Source organism: Bos mutus, chromosome 11 (assembly GCF_027580195.1).
Source record: "Bos mutus isolate GX-2022 chromosome 11, NWIPB_WYAK_1.1, whole genome shotgun sequence".
Classification (NCBI taxonomy): domain Eukaryota; kingdom Metazoa; phylum Chordata; class Mammalia; order Artiodactyla; family Bovidae; genus Bos; species Bos mutus.
The window spans coordinates 68,839,495-68,852,259 of record NC_091627.1 but is presented as its reverse complement, the minus strand read 5'-3'; the positions used below and the strand labels follow the sequence as shown (position 1 = coordinate 68,852,259).

At 45.7% G+C, this 12,765-nt stretch overlaps 1 long non-coding RNA gene across 2 annotated transcripts in view; it reads right to left on the bottom strand.

Annotated features, from left to right (window-relative positions):
* The window catches only part of LOC138989990 (uncharacterized), a 35,402-nt gene extending 22,966 nt beyond the window's left edge, over positions 1 to 12,436 (bottom strand). The window contains exon 1 of one of the 2 annotated variants that reach the window (XR_011466182.1): positions 12,119 to 12,436. This is a non-coding gene — a long non-coding RNA (uncharacterized lncRNA). Of the gene's footprint in view, positions 1 to 9,980; positions 10,086 to 12,118 lie in introns of those variants that run through there. The other variant, XR_011466181.1, reaches the window with a different exon arrangement.
* Between the last annotated feature and the right edge of the window lie 329 nt (positions 12,437 to 12,765).

Genomic DNA, 12,765 nt, shown 5'->3' with positions numbered 1-12,765 from the left:
CTGGGCACCTATGATCATATTCCAGGACTAACTGAATATTTATGACATAACTATAAGAATGATTTTTTAGTTTGCCAAGTGAAATTGTAAGATCTCTGGTTTTGGAGGAGGCAGCAGGGAGTGAGTGGGTGGTCAAAATAATAATATTAGCTAATATTTACACTAACTTTGCCATTTACAGGGAAATCTATGATCCAGTTAATCTTCACAACAACCCTGTTACCATGCTAGTCATTATCAGACATTGGTACAGGAAGAGGTTGCCCGGTTCCCCCAGATGGCTACAGACCTACTGAGTGACACTCCAAGACAGAAGGGACCACCTTGATAGATACCATTTTGATTCACGTCCTACAGAGACTAGCCAAGAGTTTAGGGTTATCCATTTAAATTTGTTCACAGTTTTTGTAATGGAGGTAGCCATTTTGGCACACAAAACGTAGCAGAAGTGAGTGCATTGCTCAGAACATTATGTATTTACAGTATATACTTTTTACAAAGCTACCAGTGTTTGCCAGTGTTTCCGTTATCAGGATGAGTTTCACATCCTGAGGATGCATTGAGGTTAGGAGGCTAGACACTGCAAGAGATAATTATTAAGGTTCATGCCATCTACACACAGGTCGTCATTATCATTCACAGCTCCCATCAGCAGCACTGGATTTTGTATCCCATATGCCCAATCAGGTCTGGACTGAATCACCCCCTCTTCTGTCACAATACCTGTGGAGGCTTCTGGAAGGAAAACAGTGTGCACATGTTAGCTAGCCTGTGTGGGGATTAGAGGATGTGCACTCACTGTCGCCTGGAGAAACCCTCCATGTTGCTGGGGTTCTATTAGACTAATTAAAGGGCCCAGGAATAACTGGAGATGACCATCTTTGCTTCTAAAAACAAAGAACATCCTCATCAGAAACACGCCTTCCAGCATTTAAGCCAGGCAAAGCATTTAGGTAAAGCATCAGGTAGGGAGATAGAGGGTAAGGCAGGGGAGAACATTCCAGGCAAAGGAGCCACCTGAGTAAAGGCAGGAAGGCATGAAAATGAAGAGCCTCTTCTCTGTAACAGAATACAGAGTGCACACAGGGGTGCACACACACCAGAGGCTGAACAGTTGGCCTGGGGGCCATAATAGGGTGTCCCTCTGACAGCAAGCTCCAGAGAATACTTAATGTTGGGGTCCAGTGCTTGTCAGACAGGTATCAAAATCAGCGGGAGGGCTTGTTAAAGCTCAGCTTTCTGGTCCCCTCTGCAGAGCTCCTGACCCAGTGGGTCTGTGGTGGGCCCAAGACTGTGCATTTCTAACAAGCTCCCAGTTGATGCTGATGCTGCTGATCCAGGGGCCACTCTTTGGGAACAATTGCTATAGTGAACAGCAGTTGATAACTGCTTTGAATGGGGAAGTGAGGTGATCAGAGCTGTGTGCTTACTGTCTTTTTTGACCAGTTTGAAGAGCCGATACTTCTGTGAGAAGGTGTGTAAGGAAAGGAATTTGTGGGAAAAGGAATTTGCTCAAGGAATTAATATATGTTCAGTGGTGAGATTTGATTCAAAATGTCTCATTTTTCACCCATCTGGCAGAAGGAACTAAGGAGGGTGAACCACATGACCCATGTTCCTCACAGGAGAACAGAGGAATGTCAAAAGGTCTTTAAGTTACCCGATAACCATATCATTTATAAAGCTCTAGAATGGAGTTTTTAACTCCTCAAATTTTCTTTTCTTTTTTTTTTGAAGCAGCAAGGAGATCATACCAGTCATTCCTAAAGGAAATCAACTCTGAATATTTATTGGAAGGACTGGTGACGAAGCTCCAATACTTTGGCTGTGTGATTCGAAGAGCTGACTCACTGGAAAAGACTCTGATGCTGGCAAAGATTGAAGGCAGGAGAAGAAGGGGACGACAGAGGATGAGATGGTTGGGTGGCATCATCAACTCAATGAACATGAGTTTGCACAAACTCTGAGAGATAGTGAAGGACAGGGTAGCTTGGTGAGCTGCAGTCCATGGAGTCTCAAAGAGTCGGAATGAGCAACTGAAAAACAGTTGATTTACCATGTTGTGACAATTTCTGCCATACAGCAAAGCGATTCAGTTATACATATATATATATATTCTTTTTTATATTCTTTTCCATTACAGCTTATCTTAGGATATTGGCTGTAGCCCCCTGTGCTATAGGGTAGGACTTGTCCAAATGCATTTTCTTAGTGTCGGTTTTTCTAAAGACACTGACCATGTTAGTCATCAATGACCCCATCGGCTGGCAGAGGAATACATTTTAGCTTTTCCTTCTCTATTCTTGATTTCTTAGGTATGAAGAAGAATAAGGGATTATGAGATTTAATCTGAAACATCTTGAGTTTCACTTCTATCACAGAAATGGCAATTAGAAAAATACAGAAAAGGCTCAAAGACATGTCTTATCTAGGAAATCCTGACATGGTCCGAAGAGAAGTGTTAGCATGGTGTTCTTCTAGGCTCAACACTAACAAAGATGCTGCCCTATCCAAGGTGGGCATGTGCTTTAGGGCAGAGCCAGAGGAAAGAAGGGGGAAGGTTTTCTACCAGTAGGAGGGATGGGAACAAGTTAGTCTTAAATCCTATCCTATGTCTGGTTGATGTAAGAGAAAGCTATTACTCTCTGCTTTAAAGTATTATTGATGATTGAAGCTGAATGCATGACTTCATTCTATATTCTATGAAGGCTCTTCTTGAGTCAAGCGCTATAGCCCTGTCTAACTGGGGAACACTGTATTCTAAGGCTACACCACAGTAGAGGTGAAAAAGTGACCCAGCAACTGTAGGACTTGAGTTTTTTCCTTGGTTCTGCAACCCTGAATTTGGGCAAGATTTTATGGTTAAGAATCTGCCTGCAATGCAGGAAACCCAGGTTTGATCCCTGTGTTGGAAAGAGCCCCTGGAGAAAGGAATGGCAACCCACACCAGTATTCTTGTCTGGAGAATTCCATGGACAGAGGAGCCTGGTAGGCTACAGTCCATGGATTTGCAAAGAGTTAGACACAACTGAACTAGTAACACTTTCACTTTATCTTCACTGGACCTCAAATTCTTCATGTGAGAGAAAATGGAAGTCATATCTGGTTGTCTATATGATCCCCTCCATCACTGGTCTTCTAGACTCCGCACCACCTAGCAGATGCCAATCATATGGAATGAGAGCACGCTGACTGGTGGTCATGGCTCCGTCCCCCAAGACAGCTGGTCTTACCTGAACTCTGCTAAGTTTAAGGCCCTAGTGTCATTAGCATTTATCTCTGTGCTGGCCAGAGAAAACCAGATGGGAAAGTTTCCATACTAATTAGTAAGAAAATACTCTAGGATACTAATGATCTCCTCTGGCTAGAGTGAACGAGGAAGGTTCAGTCCTCATCTCCTCATCAGCAGTATCAAAAGCATTTAAGCCACAAAGAGGAACAAACACTATCAATCACTTTAAGGGATTTCCAAGGAAGCCTCAACACGGCTCTTCCCATTCAGATCACAAAGGTTGGCCAACCCTACACTCAGCTCACAGGCAATGATTCCTCTCCCTACTCATCACCCCAACTCTGTCCACTCCCCTGTATTACGTGTGTGTCTGTTTCCCTAACCACCTCTTTGAGGACCAGTGACATCGTTTGTTCTTTACCTAATTGTAGTTTTCTCTATCCACCATGACTTGGAAAACGATTATGGGCACAACTGTAATACGTTTAAGTCCTGATTCTCCACCTGTTGCTGGGAGTCTAAGATCCCCATGGGTTCCCACCATTCCCAAACATGCCTCTTTATTCCACAGCCCAACAGGACAGCAGCCCGTCTCTGTAACCCTTCACTGCCACCGCGGGTGGAGGAGTCCTGGAGCTCACTGCCACTGGCAGCAGGAGACCAGGGCCCTGTCCCTGCCTGGTCCAGTGCTCACCATGGGTCTGCTCTCACAGTTTTTGCTCCTGGCTCTCATCACAGAAAGGAAAGCTCCTTTCTTCACCAGTGATAAGAGTTGCTCATTCCTATAAGACTCCTCCCACCTCCCAAGGAAACCTGATATTCTTCATATACAGTTCCATCTGCAGGTAAGCAAAGCATTCCCAGAGGTAGACAAGAGAGTGTCGAATGCTACCTTCCCATGCATTACTCCTACCAACCGTGAGCTAAAGTCCAACGTCAGGATGGATAAGAATATAACTTTTCTCCTATCCCTCAGTAAGTTCCTTCTCCACCTAAGGGTATTAGGATTACCCAGGAGATGTCTCCTCTCTTAATTTATAATTATGAACATAAGTGAGTTGCTTACAATGTAAGAGCTCAATTTAAGTCCCAAAATTCTTCTGTTTTTTTCCCTCGGAAAGTTTTAGTAGATTCTCAGAAAAAATAACAGCCAACAGTCTGTTTTGAGTTTCTGGAAAGGTGTATCTTCAAAACATTACTCCTCTGTGGTGCCTTTCACAACACCTTGATTGCAGAAGATACATATTTCACAAGCAAATACATGTGTCAAATAATTCACTCTCCTCTTGGAAAATGCAAAGCTCACAAGTGAGTGAGCATGGAGTAGTCAGATTGTAGGAAAAGGTGAGTAGTAGGGAAGGTGAACAGACTCTTGCCTGGGCCATACATGTTCAGACAGGCAGTGGGGTGTGGAGGGGAAAGGAGACTGGAGGCCTGGGAACTGGGAAGGTAGGAAAGGGCATGTGAAGAAAACTGAAACACTTGGCTGAAGAGGAAAACAACGGTGTGAAAAAATGAGACAGGAAAAGAGGCAATCAAAGTGGGCAGATACCACGTACCCATCTGGCCCAGCCTACAGCTATCTCACAGAAAAGATTCCCAGTGTAAAAAGAGAGAAATGGCAGTGCAAACAAGTTAGAAAATGAGGTGGATACTGTACAGATAGATGACTCTGTCCTCTAAAGACAGGTAAGAGGGGACTTCCCTGGTGGTCCAGTGGCTAAGACTCAGCTCCCAATTCAGGGGCCCGGGTTGAATCCTAGTCAAGTAACTAGATCCCACATGCCACAACCGCATGCTGCAACTGAGAGTTCGCATGCCACTAAAAAGATCCTGCATGCTGCAACAAGGATGGAATATCCTGAAGACTGCAACTAAGACTCAGTGCAGCCAAGTAAATAAATTAAAAAAAAAATTTTTTTAAATGACAGATGGAAGGTTGGAGAATGGGTTACCAAAGGGTCCTCAGAAGTGCTCAGAAGTTGGGCAGCCAGTTCTTTGCTATGATAATGGCATCTACCGCCCATCCAAGGGGTGGCATAGAAGGGCCAAAACAGAGACTGGAGGGGGAAAGCTCACATTGTTCCACAAACCATCAGCTGTGAGACCAACAGAAATGAGAGCACTGGCTCTGTCAAAGTCAGGCCAGGAAATAAAGGACACTTCATCCATACCACAGATCTCTAACCTGTCAGGTCCCCAGGCAGGCTGGGATGCATTTCCCCAAATGGCAGCTCCGCTCAGTGTTGAGGCCACAGTGTTGAGGAGAGCTGGGGCTCGGCCTCCCCACCCGCCCCCTCCCCCTGCCCTGCCCCACATCGACAGCAAAGCTGTGAATTCTGAAGTAAATGCAGAGGACCTGTAAGCAGTAGGCTGCTGTCACAAAGCCCATGCGCTGAACTCCTCCAGGAGAGAAGAGCTATGGCCGAGTTCTTGCTCCTGTTTGAGAAATAAGGCTGTGGATTAGAAGCAACAGAACATGTGGCAGCAGGGAGAAATGAGAGTGGAGGAGGCGAAAGATTCAGAGAAACAAGAAACTTGCTTCTACTGAAGTTTCTACTGAAGTTTCTACTAAAACTTTTCGAGGGAAAAAAACAGAAGGATTTTGGGACTTAAATTGAGCTCTTACATTGTAAGCAACTCACTTATGTTCATAATTATAAATTAAGAGAGGAGACATCTCCTGGGTAATCCTAATACCCTTAGGTGGAGAAGGAACTTACTGAGGGATAGGAGAAAAGTTACATTCTTATCCATCCTGACGTTGGACTTTAGCTCACGGTTGGTAGGAGTAATGCATGGGAAGGTAGCATTCGACACTCTCTTGTCTACCTCTGGGAATGCTTTGCTTACCTGCAGATGGAGGTAAGAGCTCAAGCACTCTAACTATCAGGGGAAAAGGGCCAACCCCACGCGTTTCAGTTGCCCTCAGACTACCATTGACCGACAGCAGTACTGCCCAGTCTCTGGTAGTGAATGTCTCCAGTCATTAAATTAAAAATTACACTAGATATGTAATATTTAAGAAACCAAGACTATAAAATCTTAACAGCTAATTTTTAAATGTTGAAAAATTAATTTTTTTACTTAAAGAGGTAAACTTTAGATACCAGGAAAGAAACATGTTATTTGGAATACATCATTGCGGGAGAAGGCTAGAAAGTTGGAAAAATAGAATGTTACTTGTATATAAGAATGAGCTCTAAATTTCTGCCTTTTCATGCATCCTTACCTAAGAAACTAAATATTAAGGTGGTGATCAGTGCAAGTAGGAAAAAGAAAGTCTTATACAACACTGATGGTGATTACATAGTATAGAAATTTCATAAGTATTCTGGCTGGTGTATATAAAAACTCCTCTGGAGAGCTAATGATAGACCCTAGGGAATTCTGGTTCTAACAAAGCATCAATAAAACCAGCAGCAACTCCCCAGGAATCAAAGGCTATGATCGCCCCTCAAAGGGGCTGCTGACAGCCCAGCCTTTGAAAGAGCTACCAAAATCAATACCAATCATTAGACAATGACATTCAGAGGACATTGAGCACTTGAATGATTGTGTCAGGGTGCCATTTGTCAGAGCCAAGCACTTGCATTTCCAAATGGCAAATCCCTTTCAGGAGCAGATGTATGACCATTAGGACCTGGTTATACTGAGAGCCTTGGAAACTGTTTTGCAAGCTGTTATCATTAAGCAAGTAATAACACTTCTTAAGTCTGCTTCAATGCATAATTAAGACGGGTTTCAACTCATCAGCCACCACGCCTATTGTCTGAAAGCCATCACAGAAAGGATAAATACGCCTGCAGTAAAATAAACTAGGGCAGAGTTAACAGCTTCCAGGTAAGCTACAGTGCCAGAAAGCTGGGCCTTCGAGCAGCAGCAGGACAGAGGCCCAGTCCCTGGCGCCCCATGTCACCAACCTGCCTTCCTCCCTCTGAACAAGCGATCAGGTGGGCATGTAGGGGGCTTGCTGGATCCCCAGAGTACAGGAAGGTGGAGGGACCTGGATGAGGGATGACCCTGCCCCAAGAAATAATTCATTCCTTTCCTGAGCTCCTCCACACAGCTAGGAACTAGGAACAGGCAGGCTTTTACACAAGAAAGGGTGGGTTCAGTCTCAGATGGCATTTCTGCCAAAGACCAAGGAAAAGACACTGCACTGGGCCCACCACTAGCAGCCTCGGCCACATCTGTGGGTTGAGTGTGGGCACTGCTGACGTTGTGCTGAACACTACCCTGCGGTCACCTTTCTACTAGGAGCTGCCTCCTCTGGGCAGATTCCATTCATCTGCCCTCAGCAGTCTGAGAAGAGTGGCTAGGAGCTGGTGGGGTGTAGTGGAGAGTGTATGGCCTTGGAGCTGGGTGAACCTGAGTCACGATCCTGGCTCACTACTTACGTAATTGCTGGGTCACTTTTTCCCTTTCCATTCACCTCCCTAGGCCTCAGCTTCCACAAGTATAAAGAGGGATTAATAATACTTATCTTTCATGTCTGTTTTAAGAATTCAAGATAATATATAGCAAAGTGATTGGCACAGAGTTGGTCAATGAAAGTGAAAGTTGCTCAGTCGTGTGACTCTTTGTGACCCCGTGGACTACACAGCCCATGGAATTCTCCAGGCCAGAATACTAGAGTGGGTAGCCTTTCCCTTCTCCAGGGGATCTTCCCAACCCAGGGATTGAAACAAGGTCTCCCACACTGCAGGTGGATTCTTTACCAGCTGAGCCACAAGGGAAGCCCTTATGGTCAATAAATAATAGCTATTATTATTACTAATATATTATCCTTGGGAGTGTATGACTACATGGAGATGATTTGAAGTGGGGAGGGGAGAAAAGAGACGTTAGCACAAACAATGAAATGTGCTTCACTTGTAAGGAAGACTTTTCAGACCGCCATGCATCTCTCCTATAGAAACCCTGCCCCCCTCAAGGGTATCACAAGTATGAACACATTCTTTAATTAAGTTTCCCACAACCTTGTGATCTGCAGCTGACAAGTTGCATCCTGTTTACGTGGGTAGGAGAAACTGAGGTACACAAGATGACCCGATTCTCTGAGTGAGTCAGAAGCACTACCCAAACAGAAACCCAGGGGCATCACAGTGCTCACTCTTTCTGGACCTGAACTGTTTTAACAAATGATTCATCTTTGTAGAAATCCCAATTAAAAAAAAAAAAAAAGATTAGTCCTACAATGGAGAGCACTATGTTTGGGGCCACCAGGAAGTTCACATGCAGAAACCCCAGGCTGGGCTCCAACCCCATTCTGTGCCAACTCTTCCTCTTTTGATTGTGTCTGGTTCTCAAAGGAGTTGAGAAGGATTATAGACAAATAGAACCCACAGCACACCTTCCTCTCTAAGGCCTTCTGGAGTCAACCAGAGGACCATGTCCATGCTGGGCACCTGCCTATCCTCAGATTCTGGCTCTCAGGCTCCCCTGGCCAGTTCTTGAGCACACACCTTTCCATGCAGTAGGCTAATTTGGATTCAGTTCACTGAGCCCGAGCTGAGAACCTGCAGGGCCCCTGCTTGTTGTTGTAAAAGGAACCAGCTTCATCAGGGGAGTTCGCTTCCATCACTCTGCAGGATTTGATCTTGGGTTTTGTTTCCTGCTGGTTAGATTATTCTCCCAATTCTTGTGGTCTAATGGCCTCCTGCATACACAGCCCTGGACAAGGGCCTTTTCTTATGAAACTTGGTAGCCTCACAAAGTTCAGAGAGGGTGAGACCAAATGGCTACCAGAGACCACTAAAGAAATCCCTTCTCTCAAATCCCTCTATTAGATGGTCTTCCACTGGAAGAACTTGAACCTGGAATTCTTTGCTCACTTAGTAGGGTAGTATCCTGATCTTACGCATTTAAGAGCATAGTACAAGGGAGGCACTTATAAATAGGCAACTGGCTTTGCATGTAGCAAAGTGACTTAACTATAATACGGAACAAAATGTCTGCTGAATGAATGAATGTTCCTTTTCTTGTTAACCTATACTCTTATTTCGTATCTTGCTATTTTTAATTGTACCTGAAGTGATGATGTACCAGTTCTTTAGAAATGCAAATTCAAATTATGAGAAACCTTTAGAGAAACCATCGGAATGTAGCTATATTCAGGACAGCAAATGCAAGGCCCAATCACCTATCTGATTAGTCATTTTTTTCTGCTGATTTGACGCAGAGTTCCGTCAGCTGTTACTATATTTCAGAGACCACAGACATTCCTCTGTAGTCAGGGAGAGGAAACCAAAGCAACTTCTTGCCACAAGTTCAAAAAGCCAAAAAGCTCACAACCTAGGAAGGTCTCTCCACAGGCCTGGACGACTTTGCTGCCACGGTCACCGACACAATAGCAACATAACAAACATCAGAGCATCAGCTGGCTGGAGAGCTTGCTGTTAAAATCCATCTGGGCTCGGCCCCTGGTATCCTCTCTCCACTTTTGCTAAATTTATGGCAGTAGTTCAGAAGCTCTGCGACGCGGAACTGCTCCCTCTCCCCCCACATTCCTCCTGCCAATCCTCTTTGTAAATGTTTGTTTTAAACGTAATCTGCAGCTTTACTAAGATTATGTCCTGAGCACACATTTTTTTCGTCATCTGTATCTGTGCTAAGGGAGCCGATGCCTTCCTGCACCCTCAGTTCCCGCCTCCACCTTCACTCCTCAGCCTCTCCCCAGGCCTTTCTGTTCTGATTTCAGAAATCGAACCTTGCAGAATCCTTGAGGACAAGGATCACTCGTTACCTTTCCTTTGTGTCTTCTCTGTGCCTCACACACAGGAGGCACTCGATAAATATTTTCAGCAAACTGGTCTGTTCATTGCTCCCTGAAGCACGTTCCCATCTCTGAGTTCTCGATGAAGCCTTGCCTCCTGCCAAGAATGCACTCTCTTCTCTTTCCCATTTATGCAAATCCTGACTGTCCCTGGGGACCAAAATCAAGCCCTCTGAAATCTCATAAACAAAGCACTTTTTTTTTTCCAATTAGTTTGGGTCTACAAGTTGTCTCCACAGTTAATCTGAAGTCCTGTAAACTCCATGTGGACTGAAGCAACTTGCCAGAACCAAAACCAAGTGAGAAAGGGGGTCCAGGGCCAAACGTTTGCCTCAGGGGTGATGTCTGGGGTCTTTCCAAATCAGACACTGGGATAACAAATGAAAGATGCCTACCTGGAGGTGGAATCTATGCAAGTGACTCAGACTCAAAGGCACAAGTGAAGGAACAGAATGGGTACAGAAGCTGAGGTTAGGATGTGGTCTGTCCAGAAGGATGCCCTAGGACAAGGCTTGTTGGCCATGATACTGATGTTGAAAGTCCAGGTCCTGCCCCATCAGGCAGGATGACCTGGCCCTTAAAGCAGTCCTCCCCAGTCCTCCACACTGACACTGCCCAGTAGGAATTGCTGATCCCTTATTAGAATACTTCCATCCTCACCTGGGATCTTACACAGTGCTGTACACACAGCAGGAAGGAAAGGAAGCAGAGAGGGCAGAAGGGAGATGAGCGGATCGTTGGTCCACTCCCCTCAGCCAGTTCAGAAGGCCAGAGTGAGCCCAGGCATCCACCACCCTCACATCCACTTGTCTTTAATAGCTGCCACTTCTTTCATGCTTGGGGGATTGCTTTAATCTCTTTGGAAGGTTTTGGGTTTCTCAAGCACAGGGACTTCAACTCTTTTTTTTGTATCTACCCCAGGTGGCTGGAACTCACCTTTCCTGTTCCAGACCCTGTGTGTTATCTCTGAGCAAACACAATCTTGGTGGAAAAAGAGATTCCTATCTCTGAGGAAACAGGTGCTGGTTCCAGCCTCAAGCGTGGGGTCTCACTGCACTGCTCACAAGGGGCTCTGGGCAAGACTCTGCTTCCAGTTAAGCAAGGGCGACTGGGACACTGTTGTGAGTTCAGACACTCTGCCTTTGCCTAGTTTTCCACAGTTGCCTCATTCTCCATCCTACCCAGAACACACAAAGACAACTATGCCAAGAGGGGAGCAGTGCCATCTGCCTCCAATAAGCTTTCCCCAGACCTCTATTTAAGGGTGGAGGTAGGGGACTGTCTCATGATCCTTCTCACAGCCATTAGCAGAATCACCCCAGGTCCATGTTAATGGCCCCATCCGAGTCCTCCCAAACTTTCCACTGCCAAGTGCACCAAAAATGGACATGGTCTGAGCGTGACTTGAGCCTGGGCCTGCCCCATCTCTCTCCTTACTGTTTTTCAAGGCAGAATCACACCTATGGGAAAGGAATGTTAGTATCATGATGCCCCTCCCTCTGCTGCTACTGCTGCTAAGTCGCTTCAGTCGTGTCTGACTCTGTGTGACCCCATGGACTGCAGCCTACCAGGCTTCTCCGTCCATGGGATTCTCCAGGCAAGAACATTGGAGTGGGTTGCCATTTCCTTTTCCAATGAGTGAAAGTGAAGTCACTCAGTCGTTTCTGACTCTTAGCGACTCCATGGACTGCAGCCTACCAGGCTCCTCCATCCATGGGATTTTCCAGGCAATAGTACTGGTTTGGGGTGCCATTGCCTTCTCCCGCCCCTCCCTCTAACCACATGCAAAATTGGTAAAATAAGTGTATCAGGGGAATTCTGAGCAGTAAAAACAAAATCCAAATCCCTTATAAATAAATGAATGGAAAGTTCTGCTCATTCAGTGAAACCTGATTTCAGATCAACTGAGTGTAGAAACAGAAAAAAAAAGCCCATGTTACAAAAGAGTGAATTAAAGCAGCCAAGCAAAACCCAAATGGCAAAATGGGGGAGGCGCGTGGTTATTTTCATAATCAACAAGAAAGAGGCAGGTCTACGGGAAAGAGAGGTGAACCGGGTCACAGCCTCAGAGAAGCAGCTCCCTGAGCAGACAGGTGGCTGGGACTCACCTTTCCTGTTCCAGGCCCTGGGCGTTATCTCTGAGCAAACACAAGCTGGTCTCTTATCAGAGGACAGTGCTGACCCAGCACTTGATGCACATGGAGACTCCTGCTCAGGATTGGGACTACAACCCTGTGGGTAGGGAGCACAGGGGCTGCTGAATTCATTAATTACATAGATGAGAAAACCAAGTCCCAGAAAGATTTGTTCCAGGTCTTCTAAAAGAAAAATAAGATAACCAGAACTTGAATTTTGCTGTTCTAATGCCAAGTTTAGAGCTCCCTGCACAGGCTGGGGGGCCCTGGGGCCTCTGCTGGAAGGGAAGGAACTCAGCTGAGTAGTTGGTGAGGTCCCCTGGGCTTTTTTTCACCCCTTCTAAACAGGAAGTGAGAGAACAGACTTCCGGCCAGCTCCCAACCAGCCCTATTATTCCAGTGCAGCCCCCGGGCTCAATAGACTTTCGATGGCCATGAACTGGCCCTCCACCAAAGGCATGAGGTCAGCCTTACTCCTTTATGCCAAAGCTGCTTCTAGTAAAACACATCTATAAAGAGATTTCTCCTCGGGAGGCCCCAATCAGCTAGCCAAAGGGAGAGAATGGGTGAGTGACAGGGCTTCCTATTTTAGGAAATCTGTCAGTTCTCTATCAGCAGAG